Source organism: Dromiciops gliroides, chromosome 3, assembly GCF_019393635.1.
Source record: "Dromiciops gliroides isolate mDroGli1 chromosome 3, mDroGli1.pri, whole genome shotgun sequence".
Lineage (NCBI taxonomy): Eukaryota > Metazoa > Chordata > Mammalia > Microbiotheria > Microbiotheriidae > Dromiciops > Dromiciops gliroides.
The window spans coordinates 631914425-631929245 of NC_057863.1; the positions used below are offsets into that span (position 1 = coordinate 631914425).

The following is a 14821-nucleotide window of genomic DNA, read 5'->3' on the forward strand; positions in this document are numbered from 1 at the left end:
TTCCTTATCTGCAGATTGCACCAGTGGACCAGCCCTCCTTGTTTTTCACTTTGTGATCTTTGTGAAATGACTTGTCATCCATAGGTCTTACATTTCTTATCTAAAAGTGAGAGATTTGAATGAAATTATCTCTAAGTTTCCTTCTATATTTAATCAATAAATCATTATCTAAATCAATAAATTGTTTAATCAATAAATATTTAAGTGTATACTATGTACCAGACACCACAATAAGCACAAAGAGGCACCTCAAGCATCTTACAATCTAATCAAGTGGACAACATGCAAACAAATATATAACAAACTATGTACAAGATAACTAGGAAATAATTACAAAGGGAGGGCAATAGAATTTTTTTTTGAGGGTCCAATCAGTTTTATTTCTCATCATTCTGTGATGGTGGTGTACAAAAAACGCCAGTGGAGCAAGGAAATAAAAGCGTAAATGGTCAGGGAACATAATTTATGTCTGACAGTTTTTACACTGCCCCCTACTCCATGCTAGCTTCTAGGTAACTGTTCTCTTCTAAGGAAGGACTCAGGGGCCACAGTAAGGTGCTTCCACCTTCCCTACAAAGCCTTTCAGAATCTTCCAGAAAGTTGATGTTATTCCGGTGTTCTAAGGCCGTGCTGAGCTCGAGCAGTTCATCTGCAAAAGTATTGTCCAACCCTCGGTCAGCCAGGAAGTCCATCAAGTGGTCATACAGGACCCAGTTCAGGGAATCCGTGTTAAGTGTGTAGTTGGTATCATTCCAGTTGGACTCGCTGCCAGGCTAAAAAGCTCACTTCTCGGATGGAGAAAATGTCACTCTCTTCTTCCTCTTTCTGTCAACCTCATTCTCTGGGACAGTGGGCAGTCCAAAACAATGGTCTTCTTGGTATCATCCTTCACAAACCCTCCACCACGAAGTTCGGGGTTGACTAAGTTCAGGCCTCTTGCTCCCCTTGGGCTTTTTTCTGTCCCTCCAGTGGCTCATCATCAAATGTTGGTGTGATACTGTTGTTAATATTGAATGTGACTGGATGATCCTCTCCCAGCTAATCTCGGGACCAACTTGGCTGCTGTTCCTTGCACAGCCAGTTCCCAATCCCCAGACATCTTGGGGAGGCCTTTGTGTTTCTGGATTTCCTCTCCTCTTTAATTTAATCTGTCAGGAATTCGGCAAAAGCCTTGTCACCCCTCTGTGTGGAGCCCCCCTCACGTGCACTAACACAAGCTGGTGGTGCTCTGGGGAGGCTGGCAGGAGGCGGGGCCGTGGCGGGCCCTAGGGCGGGCTTGGCGACGTCCTCCTCCTCAGGAGGTTTGCCCGAAGGGGCTAGGGTGTCAGTGGCCACGGGCGGGGCACAGGGTCGGGAGGGCGGCGGGGCGCAGGGCTCGGGCCCAGGGTCTCGGGCCACAGGGCACAGCAGCAGGGCCGAATAGCAGAGGGGCCATGATCTACACACGTGGAGTGGGGTGAGAGCGAGGACAGAGACCGGAAAGACTATGCAGAGGGGGCCCCCAAGCACTAGGAAGGCAATAGAATTAGAGGGGATTGGAAAAAAAAATAAATAAATGAAATAAATGAATAAATGAAGAATGAATGAATGAATGAATAGATGAATGAATAAATGGAATAAATGAATAAATGAATGAATGAATGAATGAATGAGCAAATAAGCAAATAAATAAATAAATAAGCAAATAAATAAATAAATAAGGAGGGTATTGGGAAGGCTTTCATAAAAAAGAGGGAATTTTAGTTGGGAATTAAAGGAATCTAGGGAAATTAATAGTGAGAAGAAGAAGCAGAACATTCGAAGGTCTGGGGCATGGACAGGCCAGAGAGAATCCCTGGAACCAAGAGATGGAGTGTCATTTTTGTGGAGGTCAGTGTCAGTGGATCAACGACCACGTATCTAGATGGTGAATTAAAACAGATAGGGTGGAAATTTCAAAAGAGTCAAAGTTTTGATGTAAGGGATTGTACAACACAAAACAAAGCTGATGGGCAGCCCCTCATTGGTGATCTTCAACCAAGGTTGGATGACAACTTATGTCAGCATGGCCTAGGGGATTGGTTTTATATTTGGATTGTAAGAGACGGCCTTTGAAATATCTTTCGACTTTCTGGGATTCTATGTTCTGCTCCTTTTCTCTTGCCAATCTAAAATTTGAACTGTTTTTCCTGGCACTCCAGGTTGTTGTGAGGATAAAATGAAATCATATTTGCAAATTGCCTTGTGAATGTGAAAGTGCCATCCAAATCGTTGTTATTAGTTTTTAGTTCCTTCTTAATTGTCTTAGATAATGCTCCTCTCCATTTACTTTGAAAATCCTGATATCTACCAAACAACTTAATATGTGCTAGGTACTATATTGGGGATACAAAATCAAAGAAACAAATCAGTACCTTCCCTCAGGGAGTTACCTTTCCCTCTATTTAAGGAAAACCTTATGAATAAAGAGGACAAGAAAAGGAAAGCAAGAGGTGGTATGTTTTTTGAAGTGACTTTGGGGTGGGGGACTGATGATTGCTGGGAGGAGAGGAAAAACAACATGGTATGAAGTTGGATACAAATCTTAGAAGGTGGTATAGAGAATTGCTTCTTGGGAAAATAATATGAAAACTCACTCCTCACAGCTGAGGGGACAAAGAACTAGTCTAAACTTCCTTTGAGAGAATGGATATGGATATGATGGATAGAGAAGATAAAAGGTATCAATAAAATTTTGTTATTTTTAGTAGATCTTACTAGATTCAGTCTCATATTCTAGAACTTCAATTTTTTTTTCCTGGGGGGGGGGGGGGGACTGAACTCTGTTAACCACTGTATTAACTATTCTTCCCAAGTTTGTATAATATTCACACTTAATACATTTAATCTTCACAACTCTGCCTTTGTCCATAATAATGAATACCATTTTTAACCAGCTGTATGCAATTCCCCTTGAGATATTTTGCTGACACTGATTTTGATTCCCTTCATTCAACCATTCTTATTCCAGTTTTTTATACCATTGTCCAGCTCATCTCTCCATTTTTTTTCTATAAGAATAGCTAAAAAACAATGCTTTAGCAAATGCGAATATTTTTCCTCTGTTAATTATCTACAACTTTCCCTGCATCTATCTTGTCCACAGCTAGTTGTTTTCATGTTGTTTCATCCATTGGATTGTGAGCATCTTGAGAGATAGTGTGTGCTTTGGTATCCTTTCTTTGCATCCTCAACAGTCAGTATAATTCTTGGCACATAGTAAAAAACTTAAATGCTTTTTAAAAACTTCTTGATCACTTCTTGTCTGTGTATAAGTTGATAGATGATAGATGATAGATAGATAGATATGGGGATGGATTGAGAGGACAATGGTGAGTAAAACAGATAACACACATATATAGATGTGTATGTCTATGTATATATGCATGTATATGTACACACATATTCACATGTATCTATATACACAAATTCATGCACAAATGAATGCATACATACACAATGCATATATACATGTATGCTCATTTTTATTTGCGAGTAGATTGTGTAATGCATGGCATAATGAATAGAAAGCTTCCCTGAAGTAAAGAAAAAAGTGAATTTAAGTCCCAACTCTGATGCATACTGACTGTAGGAAGTCAAAATTTCTTGCACAATACCCTGTAATAAGAACAGGAGATATAAATAAAAGCAAAAATCATGATCCCTTCCCCCAAGAAGCTCACAATCATGTGCAAATGTACAAACAACTATATGCATATAAGATATGGACAATAAATGTTTGTTGCTTGACCAATTTGATAACAAAAATTAAAATTTTCCTGGACATGAGCATCAAGTTCATTGACATTCATATTTCAATCTCTTCACCTCTCTCTAAAATTTATGTTTTAGTTCATTAAAAAAAATCAGGATGTTTTTTTCTCTTCAGTTCCTAGTCTCCCCAGTCTTTAAATAACACAAGCAGGTGGCTCAGCAATCACATTAGCCAGCTTTGTTGTTTTCCCTCAATACCCAAGATCAGGACCATGCTAATTTATCAGGGCAGTGAAGAGATCTTGTACTAGCCCCATTTCTCATCTGAGAATCAAGTCTCTTAATTAGCCCATTTTTATTCTGTCCTTTATAATCCAAAAAACATTCTCATTGGGGAAAGAAAAAAAAACAGGAACAGCATGAAAACTAAATAGTTTTGCCTTCTCTATGTTTTCACTTATCATTTTCCTAGCCATCCCGTCCCTTCTTTTATTCTCCTCTTTCTTTTCTCTCAATTTAAGTTTTTATTCTTTCAAGATAGCTTTCCTCTGCAGCCTCTCCCCATTCTGAGCATTAGCATTCCTGACTCTATTGTTACAGGATGATGCTAACATTTGTATTCATGCTCTATTACCTGACCTTACTTCCATCTCTGTGCATTTCTTTTAGAAATCTGCTTTGGTTGGGATATTCTTTGTGTATCTCCATATTTCTTCAGACATTATCCATTGTTCTTGCTCATCATAATTGCTTCCCTTTGTGTCCTCAGTAATTTTCCAGCCCCCTTGTGTTAATTCATCTTGCTTATTGTCTAAAGCTTGTGCATTTTGGTAAGGATATTTGAGGCTTTCTACTTTATTACTAGCTTAGTTTATTCCATTTTGGGTCCTGTGAAGTTCTGGCTATCTCAACAGATATCCCTCTTCCCAAATGGTAGCCTCTCTCTGAACACCTGCTGAATATGCATGGACAGTATTTTTTTTCATTTCCCATCATTTAAAATGTAAAGCCCATTTCATTCAATCTGTAAGGTACAAGGAAAAAACTAATTCTAGTGTTTCATTTCATCCCTGGCCAGAACACTCTTACAACAATTTTAAGCCATGGTTCAGAAATACAAATCTTATTCTCAGACTCTACATTCTTCACCAACTCCTAAAATTGTCTTTTCTTTTCCATATTCCTTGCCTTCATTGGGCAGCAGTGATAAAAACACCATTTTTGCCCATATGATTTTCAGTTTAAAGACACTGCTATCCTACCAGTCCCTCAGATTGACAATCTTGCTATCATCCTCAAATATTCCTCTCCCTCACTGCCCCACTCCCTTCAATCAGTTTCCAAGGCTTGTAGATTCTACCATCTGGCAGGTATTTGCCATATTTATCTCCCTCTCCCTCATCCTATCCTCTTATAAGAATACTACTCTAGTACAGGTTCTGAACATGTTTTACTTAGACTATTGAAATATTAAAATAACCTCCTGATTAATCACTGCTATCTCTGACTCATTCTTCACTCATTTCTTAGTTTGAGTAATGACCAATTTAGTCATGTCATTCTCCTGTTCCAGAAGGCCCAGTGTTTCCCAGTGATCACCTGGATAAAATGTTTATTCAGTTGGGCATTTAAAGCACTTTGCCATTTTAAAAAGGGAAACCTAAAACTCTTATTCGTCATGAATCTTTATATTATTCCATCAATCTGTCCATTCATCCATCTATTCATCCTTGAATGACTCACAGTTGGAGTCTTGCTTACTTCAAGCCTAGCCTTCCATACACTATGCACAAACTTTGTAAATATTTAGGACTTACTCAAATAAAACATCTACCTCCTTTTATAAATAGAATATAAGCTCCTGGAGGGTAAGAACTGTTTCAGTTTTGTCTTTGTATCCTTAGCACCTAGTGCATAGTAATGTAACCCATTAATAAATGAGTTGGATTAGAATGAATTGAATGAGCTAATATGATGTAATCTTAATAGCTCTATAGGTCAAAGCATCTCTCTGTATCTTTTCATTCTGGTGCAGTCATTAATTGTAGGACAATATTCTCATGGACTCCTCCAAGGGAAGATACTTTAATTAAATCAAAGTTCGGATACTTTGGTTTTCTTCTCTGTTTGAACAACTGCTAGAACTAATGGCAAACCAATTACATGTGGTATTTACCAGAAACACCTAGAGGCTTGGCAGACAATCTGGAGTGCAGAGATTTGCCCTTGAATGACAAGAAGCCTGATATCAAACAAAGAAACTGAGACATAGATAGCAGATGAGGTCTACTCTAGGCCTAGTGTCTTTGCAGTTTTGCAAATGCTGGATGGGAAAACCAAGGCATCAAAATAAAGTAATTACTGTCTTCTGCTTTTGTTGCAAAAATGACAAGCTGATGCCCCTTTTGGCAGTGGGGGACTTGGAGAGGGTATAACGGAAAACAAAACGAATAGACACTGAGCATTGAAGAGCTGTGGTGGCCCTGTGTTCAAATGGAAAGAATTCTGTCCAAAGATGATAATGAGAAAAAAGCCAGAACAATGCTGGGAAGAAGGTAAAGATCCCAGTCCTGGCATGTTGAAAAACTGATGGATAATTGTAATTAGCTTTCAGAATTTTTAATTATAGAAGTGGCATAAAATAATCACAAAGCACGGTTTCACTAATGAGAGTCCTTGTGCTAAGACACACAGGGAAGCATGTTGTTAGGGGCCTTTGAAAAATGCTGCCTGTTAATTAGGTGTCTTGCAGCCAGCAGGGCTTCAAGAGAAAGAGAAACATTTATACATTTAAATCAGCCTCATTCCTAGAGGTATCCAATATCAATTACAGGAGAGCAGGATGTGAGAAATGGATGCATTTTGTAGCCAGGAAGAGGATCTATTTGTTTCAAAAGGCACCCAGCATATTTTATAAATTGGCTTGAATGGGGGCTTATTTCTAGGCTTAAGGTTGATGAAAGGAGCCTGAAGAACTGCTTTTTGGACTGGGGAGGGCAAAAATGGTATCTCTTTCTGTTGTGAAATTGGAGAGAGAGCAGGTTGGTTTGTGTTCATCACAAGAGCCTTAAGTGAGTCTTAGAGGTTACCTAGTTCAAACCTCCTCCTTTTACAGGCAAGGAACTTTGGGCTCAGCGAAGAAGGTGATTTTTTGGGAAGATTATCATAGGGAAGGACAGAGCCTGGTCTTCTTACTCTACCCTTTTTATTACCAGTAAGATCAAGCATGTACTATAACCTGAAATTTGTGATTTTATCTTTCTGGGCCTCAGTTACCTTTTGTGTCAAAAGTTATAATTTTTATAAAACTAGTAAAATTTTGCAAAAGGCCTTCCCAAACTCTTATGTCACTGAACCTATTTAAAAACAACATGGGAGAATGAGAATGTTAAAGAGTAGAAGGCAGGTTATTGGGAGTACTCCATTTATGGCACCTAGCGCTCCTGACACCACCAAATCTTGAATGATAACTCATTCGGATCCAGCCTATTGAAACTGGGTTCCAAATGCACTTACTCAACAAGAAAAATGATACAATGTTTGCATATCTTAAAATTGTTTATAAAGACTCCAAAACTAATAGTTTGATTATTTCAAAATCATTAATGGTTCCAACTTAACTTGAAAGGTCTTCAGTGGAATACATAGCAAGCCCTGCTTGGGCCCTGTGCTACTGAACATTACTGTAAATACCAGAAGAAAATATACATAGGGGGAAAAAAAATGGTAAAATTTTCAAATGATTTAAAAACTGAGGGGACATTATTTGCTGTTTGGTTTATTTTCAGTTGTGCTTGACTCTTTATGACCTCATTTGGGGGTTTCTTGGCAGATACTGGAATAGTTTTCTATTTTCTACTCTAGCTCATTTTATAGAGGCAAATAGGGTTACGTGACTTGCCCAGGTTGTTGTACAAATAATAAGAATCAGGGACCAGATTTGACTACAGGTCTATCTGCCTCTCAATGCCCTAACACTCTATCCATGATTGCTCTTCCTAGCTGTCTAGGGGGATATTATACACCTATATAACAAAATATGGATTCAAAAAAAGCTTTAATTGGCTAGAGCATTGTAATATGGAATATAATCTCACAAATGTAAAATCATACACTGCATTGGGGTGGAAATGGCCTTACAAGATTAGCAAGGAATGAAAAGATAATTCATTGATTGAAAAAGATATGATGATAACAGTAGATTTCAGGTTAATACGTAGCATAATGAATGAACCCTGGCTCAGGAGTCAAACGACCAAAGTGTAAATTTGATTTCTGACATTTACTACCTGTTTGACATTGGGAAAGTCAGTTGACAATTCCTAATCCTCAGTTTCTTCACTGGTAAAATGATGAGGATGGAAATTGATTGGACTCTGATGTCCCCTTTGACTCTAGAATTAGGATCTCATGAGTCTGAAATGATATGAAACAGCCAGAGAAAGACAACATTTCATCAAAAAAGGGGACTAAGGAAATGATAGACCTGCTTGACTCAGATCACATCTGGCAGTCCTGTGTTCAAAAGGAGGGTGCCATATTCAGGGAGAAAAATGATAATAAGGTTGAAAAGTATCAAGAGGAGTATAATTCGGTAAAAATAAAAGTGTCAAGACGATGCCATTGGAATATATGTTGAAGAAATTGGGGATATTTAGTATGAAGAGGAGATGGGGAAGGATGGGCACAATAGCTTTCTTCAACTATTTGAAGTGTTTTCATGTGAAAGTCGATTATACCTTATCATTGATATCTTAGAAGGCCAAACCATGAAGGCAGGAACTGGGAGTTTGTTGGAAAGAGATCCATTTAGGCTGCATGTAAAGAAAAAATTTCCTAATGATTATAATTATTGAAACAAGTGGAATGAGTTAACTTGCCTACCTCATTTGAGATTTTCTTAACTTTTTTCTCTCTACATACACACATGTATACATATTTATAACATACAGAATATATATATATATACACACATATATGCATGATACAATATGGTAAGCTATGCTACAATATAGTGTGATATGAAATGACATGGTATGATATATAATTGATTATATGTATGTAAATATATACATACATGTACATACTCTAGGTTTTGATATATATTGAGGTGCTTACATATGTATACACTCAAAATATCAATACCTTATAATATATACAGACATGTGTACACAAAACATGTATGTACATATATACACATACATGTGCATGTGTACCTACACACACACACATATTATATATATATATAATATATATATATATATATATATATACACAGTGTATATTATATACACAGACATTCAAAATATCAATACCCTATAGTATATATAGAAAGATATATTAGAGGGGTTTGTGGGTTTTGGTAACTTTTTTGTTTTTGCTTTCTTATATTGTTGTTCATACTTCATTTCAAGGTAGACCAATAATATCACTGGTGATGTCTTTTCTTATTCATGAATTAGATTTGGGTGAGGCAGAGTTTCACAAAGTCATCAATGTCACTCTCTCTTCCATCATTGAATTACAGTGGCAGGACAAAAGTCAGGATAATTGTATATATAGATATTTTTTAGGTTATATAGTACAATAATGTTAAACACATTTCCACATTAGTTATGCCATGAAAGAATAACCATAACAAAAGGGAAAAGCCATGAGAAAGAAGAAAACAAAACCAAAAAAGTGAAAATGCTATGCTTCAATCTGCATTCAGACTTCATAGTTCTTTTCCTGTATATGGAAAACATTTTCCATCATGAGTCTTTTGGAATTGTCTTGGATCATTTCATTGCTAAAAAGAGCTAAATCCACCATAGTTGATCAATGAATGTAATATTTTAAAAAAAAAAAGTCACTGGTAACAATGTTAAAAATTAAAATTTCTATTCTATTGGTTCTTTGCATTTTTGATATATGGAATATTACAGTACCCATGTAATTAAAAAATATCATTAGTATCATCAAGATCAGTGGGATGGAAGTGGTGAGAGTGGGTCTGGCAAACTATGGCCTAAGGACAAACCAAGCCCACTATTTGATTTTGTATAGTTGTTGAGGCAAAGACTTGTTTTCTTTTGTCTTTCTTTTTCCATTTTTTCCATTTAATTATATTAAAATATAAAAATCATAAACAGGAAGGCAAGAGGAAATTGGCCTTCAGACTATATTTGCTGACCCTTGATCTAACTGGTAAAGGAAAAGTACATGGCAAATGTAAACAGATTATACCACAAAACATGTAAAGATGTAAGGAGAAATCATCATCATCCTCACAAGCAGTAGTAGTAATAATGGTTTAATAGCACTTTGAGGTTCACAGCACATGTGATAGATATTTGTCATTGTGATCCTCGCAACAACTCTGGGAGGTTGGTGTTTATTATCATCATCTTCCATTTTCCAAATGTAAAAACTGAGGGCTGAAAGGATTCAGTGGCTTACCCAAGGGTCATACATTTAGGAAATATCTAAAGTAGGATTCTAACTCTGGTCTTATGTACTCTATGGCAAGTTTGTCAATCAAAGAAAAGTAAGATCAAATACGGACTGGTAACATAGAGAAAGGAGGAATAACTAGTAGATTAGTGAACCAAGTGCCTCATTTCTGTTTTCTTATGATCAGAGAAATGAAAATTTAAAAACAACTCTGAGGTATCATCTCAGACCTATCAGAGTAGCAAATATAAAAAAAAAAAACAGAAAAAATTGGATGTTGGAGGGGATCTGGGAAAGCTGGGATGCTAATCGATTGTTGGTGGAGTTGCAAAATGATCCAACCATTATGGAGAGCAATTTGGAACTACGACTAAGGGCTATAGAGCTGTGCATACACTTTGATCCAGCAATACCACTGCTAGGTTTGTATCCCAAAGACATCCTCAAAAGAGAAAAAGACATATTTGTACAAAACAATATTTATAGCAGCTCTTTTTGTGGTAACTAAAAATTGGAAATCAAAGGAATGCCCATCAATTAGAGAATGGCTAAAAAAACTGTGGTATATGATGACTATGGAATATTATTGTGCTATAAGAAGTGACAAGTGGTATGCCATCAGAAAGGCCTGGAAAGACATGTATGAAATGATATCTAATGAAGTAAGCACGAAGAAAGAGAACATTGTCCTCAGAAATATCAATAACTGCTTGATGAAGAACTGTAAATAACTTGACTATCCTCGAACAATACAAAGAGCCAAGAAAATCCCAAAGGACTATTGATGAAACATACTATCCACCTCCAAAGAAAGAACTGATATTGATGGAGCATATTGAACATGTTATTTTTCACTTTTTTTTTTCCTTTTAATTGTTTCTTGTACAAAATGACAAATATGGTAATGTTTTACATAATGATATATGTATAAATTGTACCTGATGTTTGCCACCTAAAGGTGGGAGGAGAAGAGGGAGAGAAAGAAGGATAAATATTGAAACCAAAAACTATGAGGAAAAATGAAAAAAAAAAGAAAAACATCCCAACAACTAGAGAAATTAATAGGATTACTATTGATTATAGAAATGTAAATTAAAACAACTCTGAGGTACCACCTGACACCTATCAGATTGGGCTAATATCACAAAAAAGGAAAATGATAAATGTTGGAGAAGATATGGGGATATTGGAACATTAGTGAATTGTTGGTGGAGTTGTGAACTAATTCAGATGTTCTGGAGAGCAGTTTGGAACTATGTGCAAAGGGCTATAAAATTATACATATCATTTAATCCAGCAAAAATCATTACTAGCTCTGCTTCTCAAAGAGATTATAAAAAGGGAAAAGGACACTTATGTGAAAAAATATTTATAACATCTCTACAAGATGAAATAGATAGTAAAATTATACTAGTGGGGTGATCTGAATCTTCCCCTCTCAAAATTAGATAAACCTAGCCACAAAATAAATAAGAAAGAAGTTAAAGAGGTGAATTATAGATATCTGGAGAAAATTGAATGGGTATAGAAAGGAATATACTTTTTCTCAGTGGTACATGGCACATATTCAAAAAGTTGACCATGTATTAGGGCACAAAAATCTTCATAGTTAAATGTAGAAAAGCAGAAATAGTAAATGCATCCTTCTCAGACCATGATGGCAATAAAAAATTACATGTAATAAAGATCCATGGAAAGGGTGGACTGAAAATTAATTGGAGGGGGGCAGCTAGGTGGCACAGTCCGATAAAGCACTGGCCTTGAATGCAAGAGTACCTGAGTTCAAATCCGGCCTCAGACATTTGACACTTACTAACTGTGTAACCCTGGGTAAGTCACTTAACCCTCATTGCCCTGCAAAAAAAAGAAAATTAATTGGAAACTAAATAATCTCTTTCTAAAGAATGAGTGGGTCAAACAACAAATCAAAAGAAACAATCAATAACTTCATCCAAAAAAATGACAATAATGAGACAACATACCAAAACCTATGGGATGCAGCCAAAGCACTGGTTAGGGGACATTTTATATCTCTAAATGCTTACATGAATAAAAAAGAGAAAGAAGAGACCAATGAATTGGGAATGCAACTAAAAAAGCGAGGAAAAGAACAAATTAAAAATATTTATAGCATCTCTTTCTGTGGTGGTAAAGAAATCGAAATTGAGGGGATGCACCAATTAGGGAATGGCTGAGTTGTGTTATATGAATGTAATGGAATACTATTTAGCTGTAAGAAATTATGAGCAGGCAGATTTCAAGAAAACCTGGAAAGACTTACATGAACTGATTCTGATTTAAGTGAACACAACCAGAAGAATATTGAACACAGTAACAGCAACACTACGTGATGATCACCTGTGACAGACTTAGCTCTTCTCAGCAATGCAATCATCCAAGACAATTCCAAAGACTCAAAATGGAAAATGCTCTCCACACCCAAAGAAAGAACTATGTAGTCTGAATGCAGATGGAGATATACTATTTTCACTTTTTTGTGTTTTTTCTTTCTCTTGTTTTCCCCTTTTCTTCTGAATTTTCTTTCACAACATAACTAATGTGGAAAAAATGTTTAAAATGACTATACTGTATAACCCATATCAGATTGTTTGCTGTCTTGGGGAAGGGGGAGAGAGGGAAGGGAGAAAGGGAGAAAAATTTGGAACCATAAATATTGTAAAAACAAATCTTGGGGCAGCTAGGTGGCGCAGTGGATACAGCACCGGCCCTGGATTCAGGAGTACCTGAGTTCAAATCCAGCCTCAGACACTTGACACTTACTAGCTGTGTGACCCTGGGCAAGTCACTTAACAACAATTGCCTCACTAAAAAAAAAAAAAAAACAAATCTTGAAAAGTATCTCTAGGGGAAGCTAGGTGGCACAGTGGATAAAGCACTGGCCCTGGATTCAGGAGGACCTGTGTTCAAATCCAGCCTCAGTTGCTTGACACTTACTAGCTGTGTGACCCTGGGTAAGTCACTTAACTCCCATTCCCCTGCCCCCCCCAAATCTCTACATGAAACTGGAAAATAGTAAAATAACAATATGAAAAATAGAAAAAATCAATAGGAATAAATCCATAGATATCTCAGAAAAAAAGCATATTTTTTTAAAAATCTGAAAATCATAGTTGGAAAGCACCTTAGAGACCCTTTAGTTAGAACCATTAGTTTGATACTAATTTTACATATAAAGAAATTTGATACATAATTAGGAAAGTTATATTGTTGGAGTCTGTGCGACAAAGTGTCCTCTGGATAAGTCACAGAAAACAAAGCTTCTTTTGAGAGATGTAATCTGGTAAGGACAGGTTAGGTACATAAACCGTTTCTGACTGCCAGATTCCTATTTGAATTACTTTGGGAAATCAGGTTCTAAGTTCTGCTGTTTATATGTTTCTGAAAAACTTAAAGAGATGTTCAGTAGGCTCTAAATTTGACACACTGGGAAGGGGTTGGGAGGACATATCGCTCATCATCCCCACTGCTTTTATGGTTCTGTGACCTTTCCCAAGGTCACATAGCTAGAGCACTTTTCAAAGCTGAGACTTGAACCTAGATCTCATTCCAAGACATTAGTCTTTCCATTAGATCATGATCTCCTCTATGCCACCCGAAAAGTATACTCACCTGTATCATGTACCTTGATTCTTTTGGAAATGTCATTTCTGGAGCTGTAGCATCACTATAGAGCAATGCAAAATCCTGAATCATGAACGAGAAGAAGAGAGATTAGCATTAGAAGAGAAATATCTTGTTTCAAAGGCTTTAGAACCTAAAGAGATCTTACAGATCATGGAGTACAACTGCCTCCTTTTACAGAGGAAGAAAATTAGGCCAAAAAAAAAAAAAAAAGAAAAGAGAAGGTATTTGCCCAGCCAGTAAGTGTTGGAGATAGGGTTTGCATTCTACCTTTATTTTCTGATACCAAATCCAAGGCTATTTTTCCACTGCGCAATGGGACTTTGGCAGACCATACTGATAGACTTCTTTGATCTCAAAATGGACAGAGTTGGCAAAGGAAGCTAGAAACCAACATTGTTGATTTTTCTGCTCGCCTGCTGTGACTGAGAGGTCACTTTTTTTTTTTTAAGGTTCTTCTGGATTAATTCATTTCCATCACACTCCTATGATATTTAAACCCTGCCACAACACTTTATGGTAGTAATTATGTTCACTCTGTATTTGGCAAAAACTAATGAACCAATGATAAACAACTCTATGTTTCCTTCACTATTGAATAATGAATATTAATTAGTCTGTCAAAAAGGGGGACAAGCACTCATTACCAAATATAGGATTGGCTCATTTGCATGCCAAAACCTAGAAGAGTCATAACTGTTGGATGGCAAGTATGCTCAGCTGTGCTCAGGAAAGCATGGGTTGTTATTGGTCCTCACTTTTTGGTTTAGTCACACAAGCTCAAAGGGATCCATCTTTGGCCATGAAAACCTGATTGAAGTCAGAAAATGCTGATGGTTTGGCGACTACTTGTCCAAATTCTCAGCAGCTGCTTTGAAAATGCCTGTTTTTAGGAAATTAATCACCCCAAGGACCAGGATTTGGTGCAGGCCCAGCCATAAGTGCTATTCTAGGCTTCCCAATTCAATTCAACCAACACTGATTAAGGACCTACTTAAGTTTGAGATACTCT

At 36.8% G+C, this 14821-nt stretch overlaps 1 pseudogene; it reads right to left on the reverse strand.

The window, feature by feature from the left end:
- Positions 1–491: 491 nt before the first annotated feature.
- On the reverse strand, positions 492–13881 carry LOC122748168 (annotated as a pseudogene).
- Between the last annotated feature and the right edge of the window lie 940 nt (positions 13882–14821).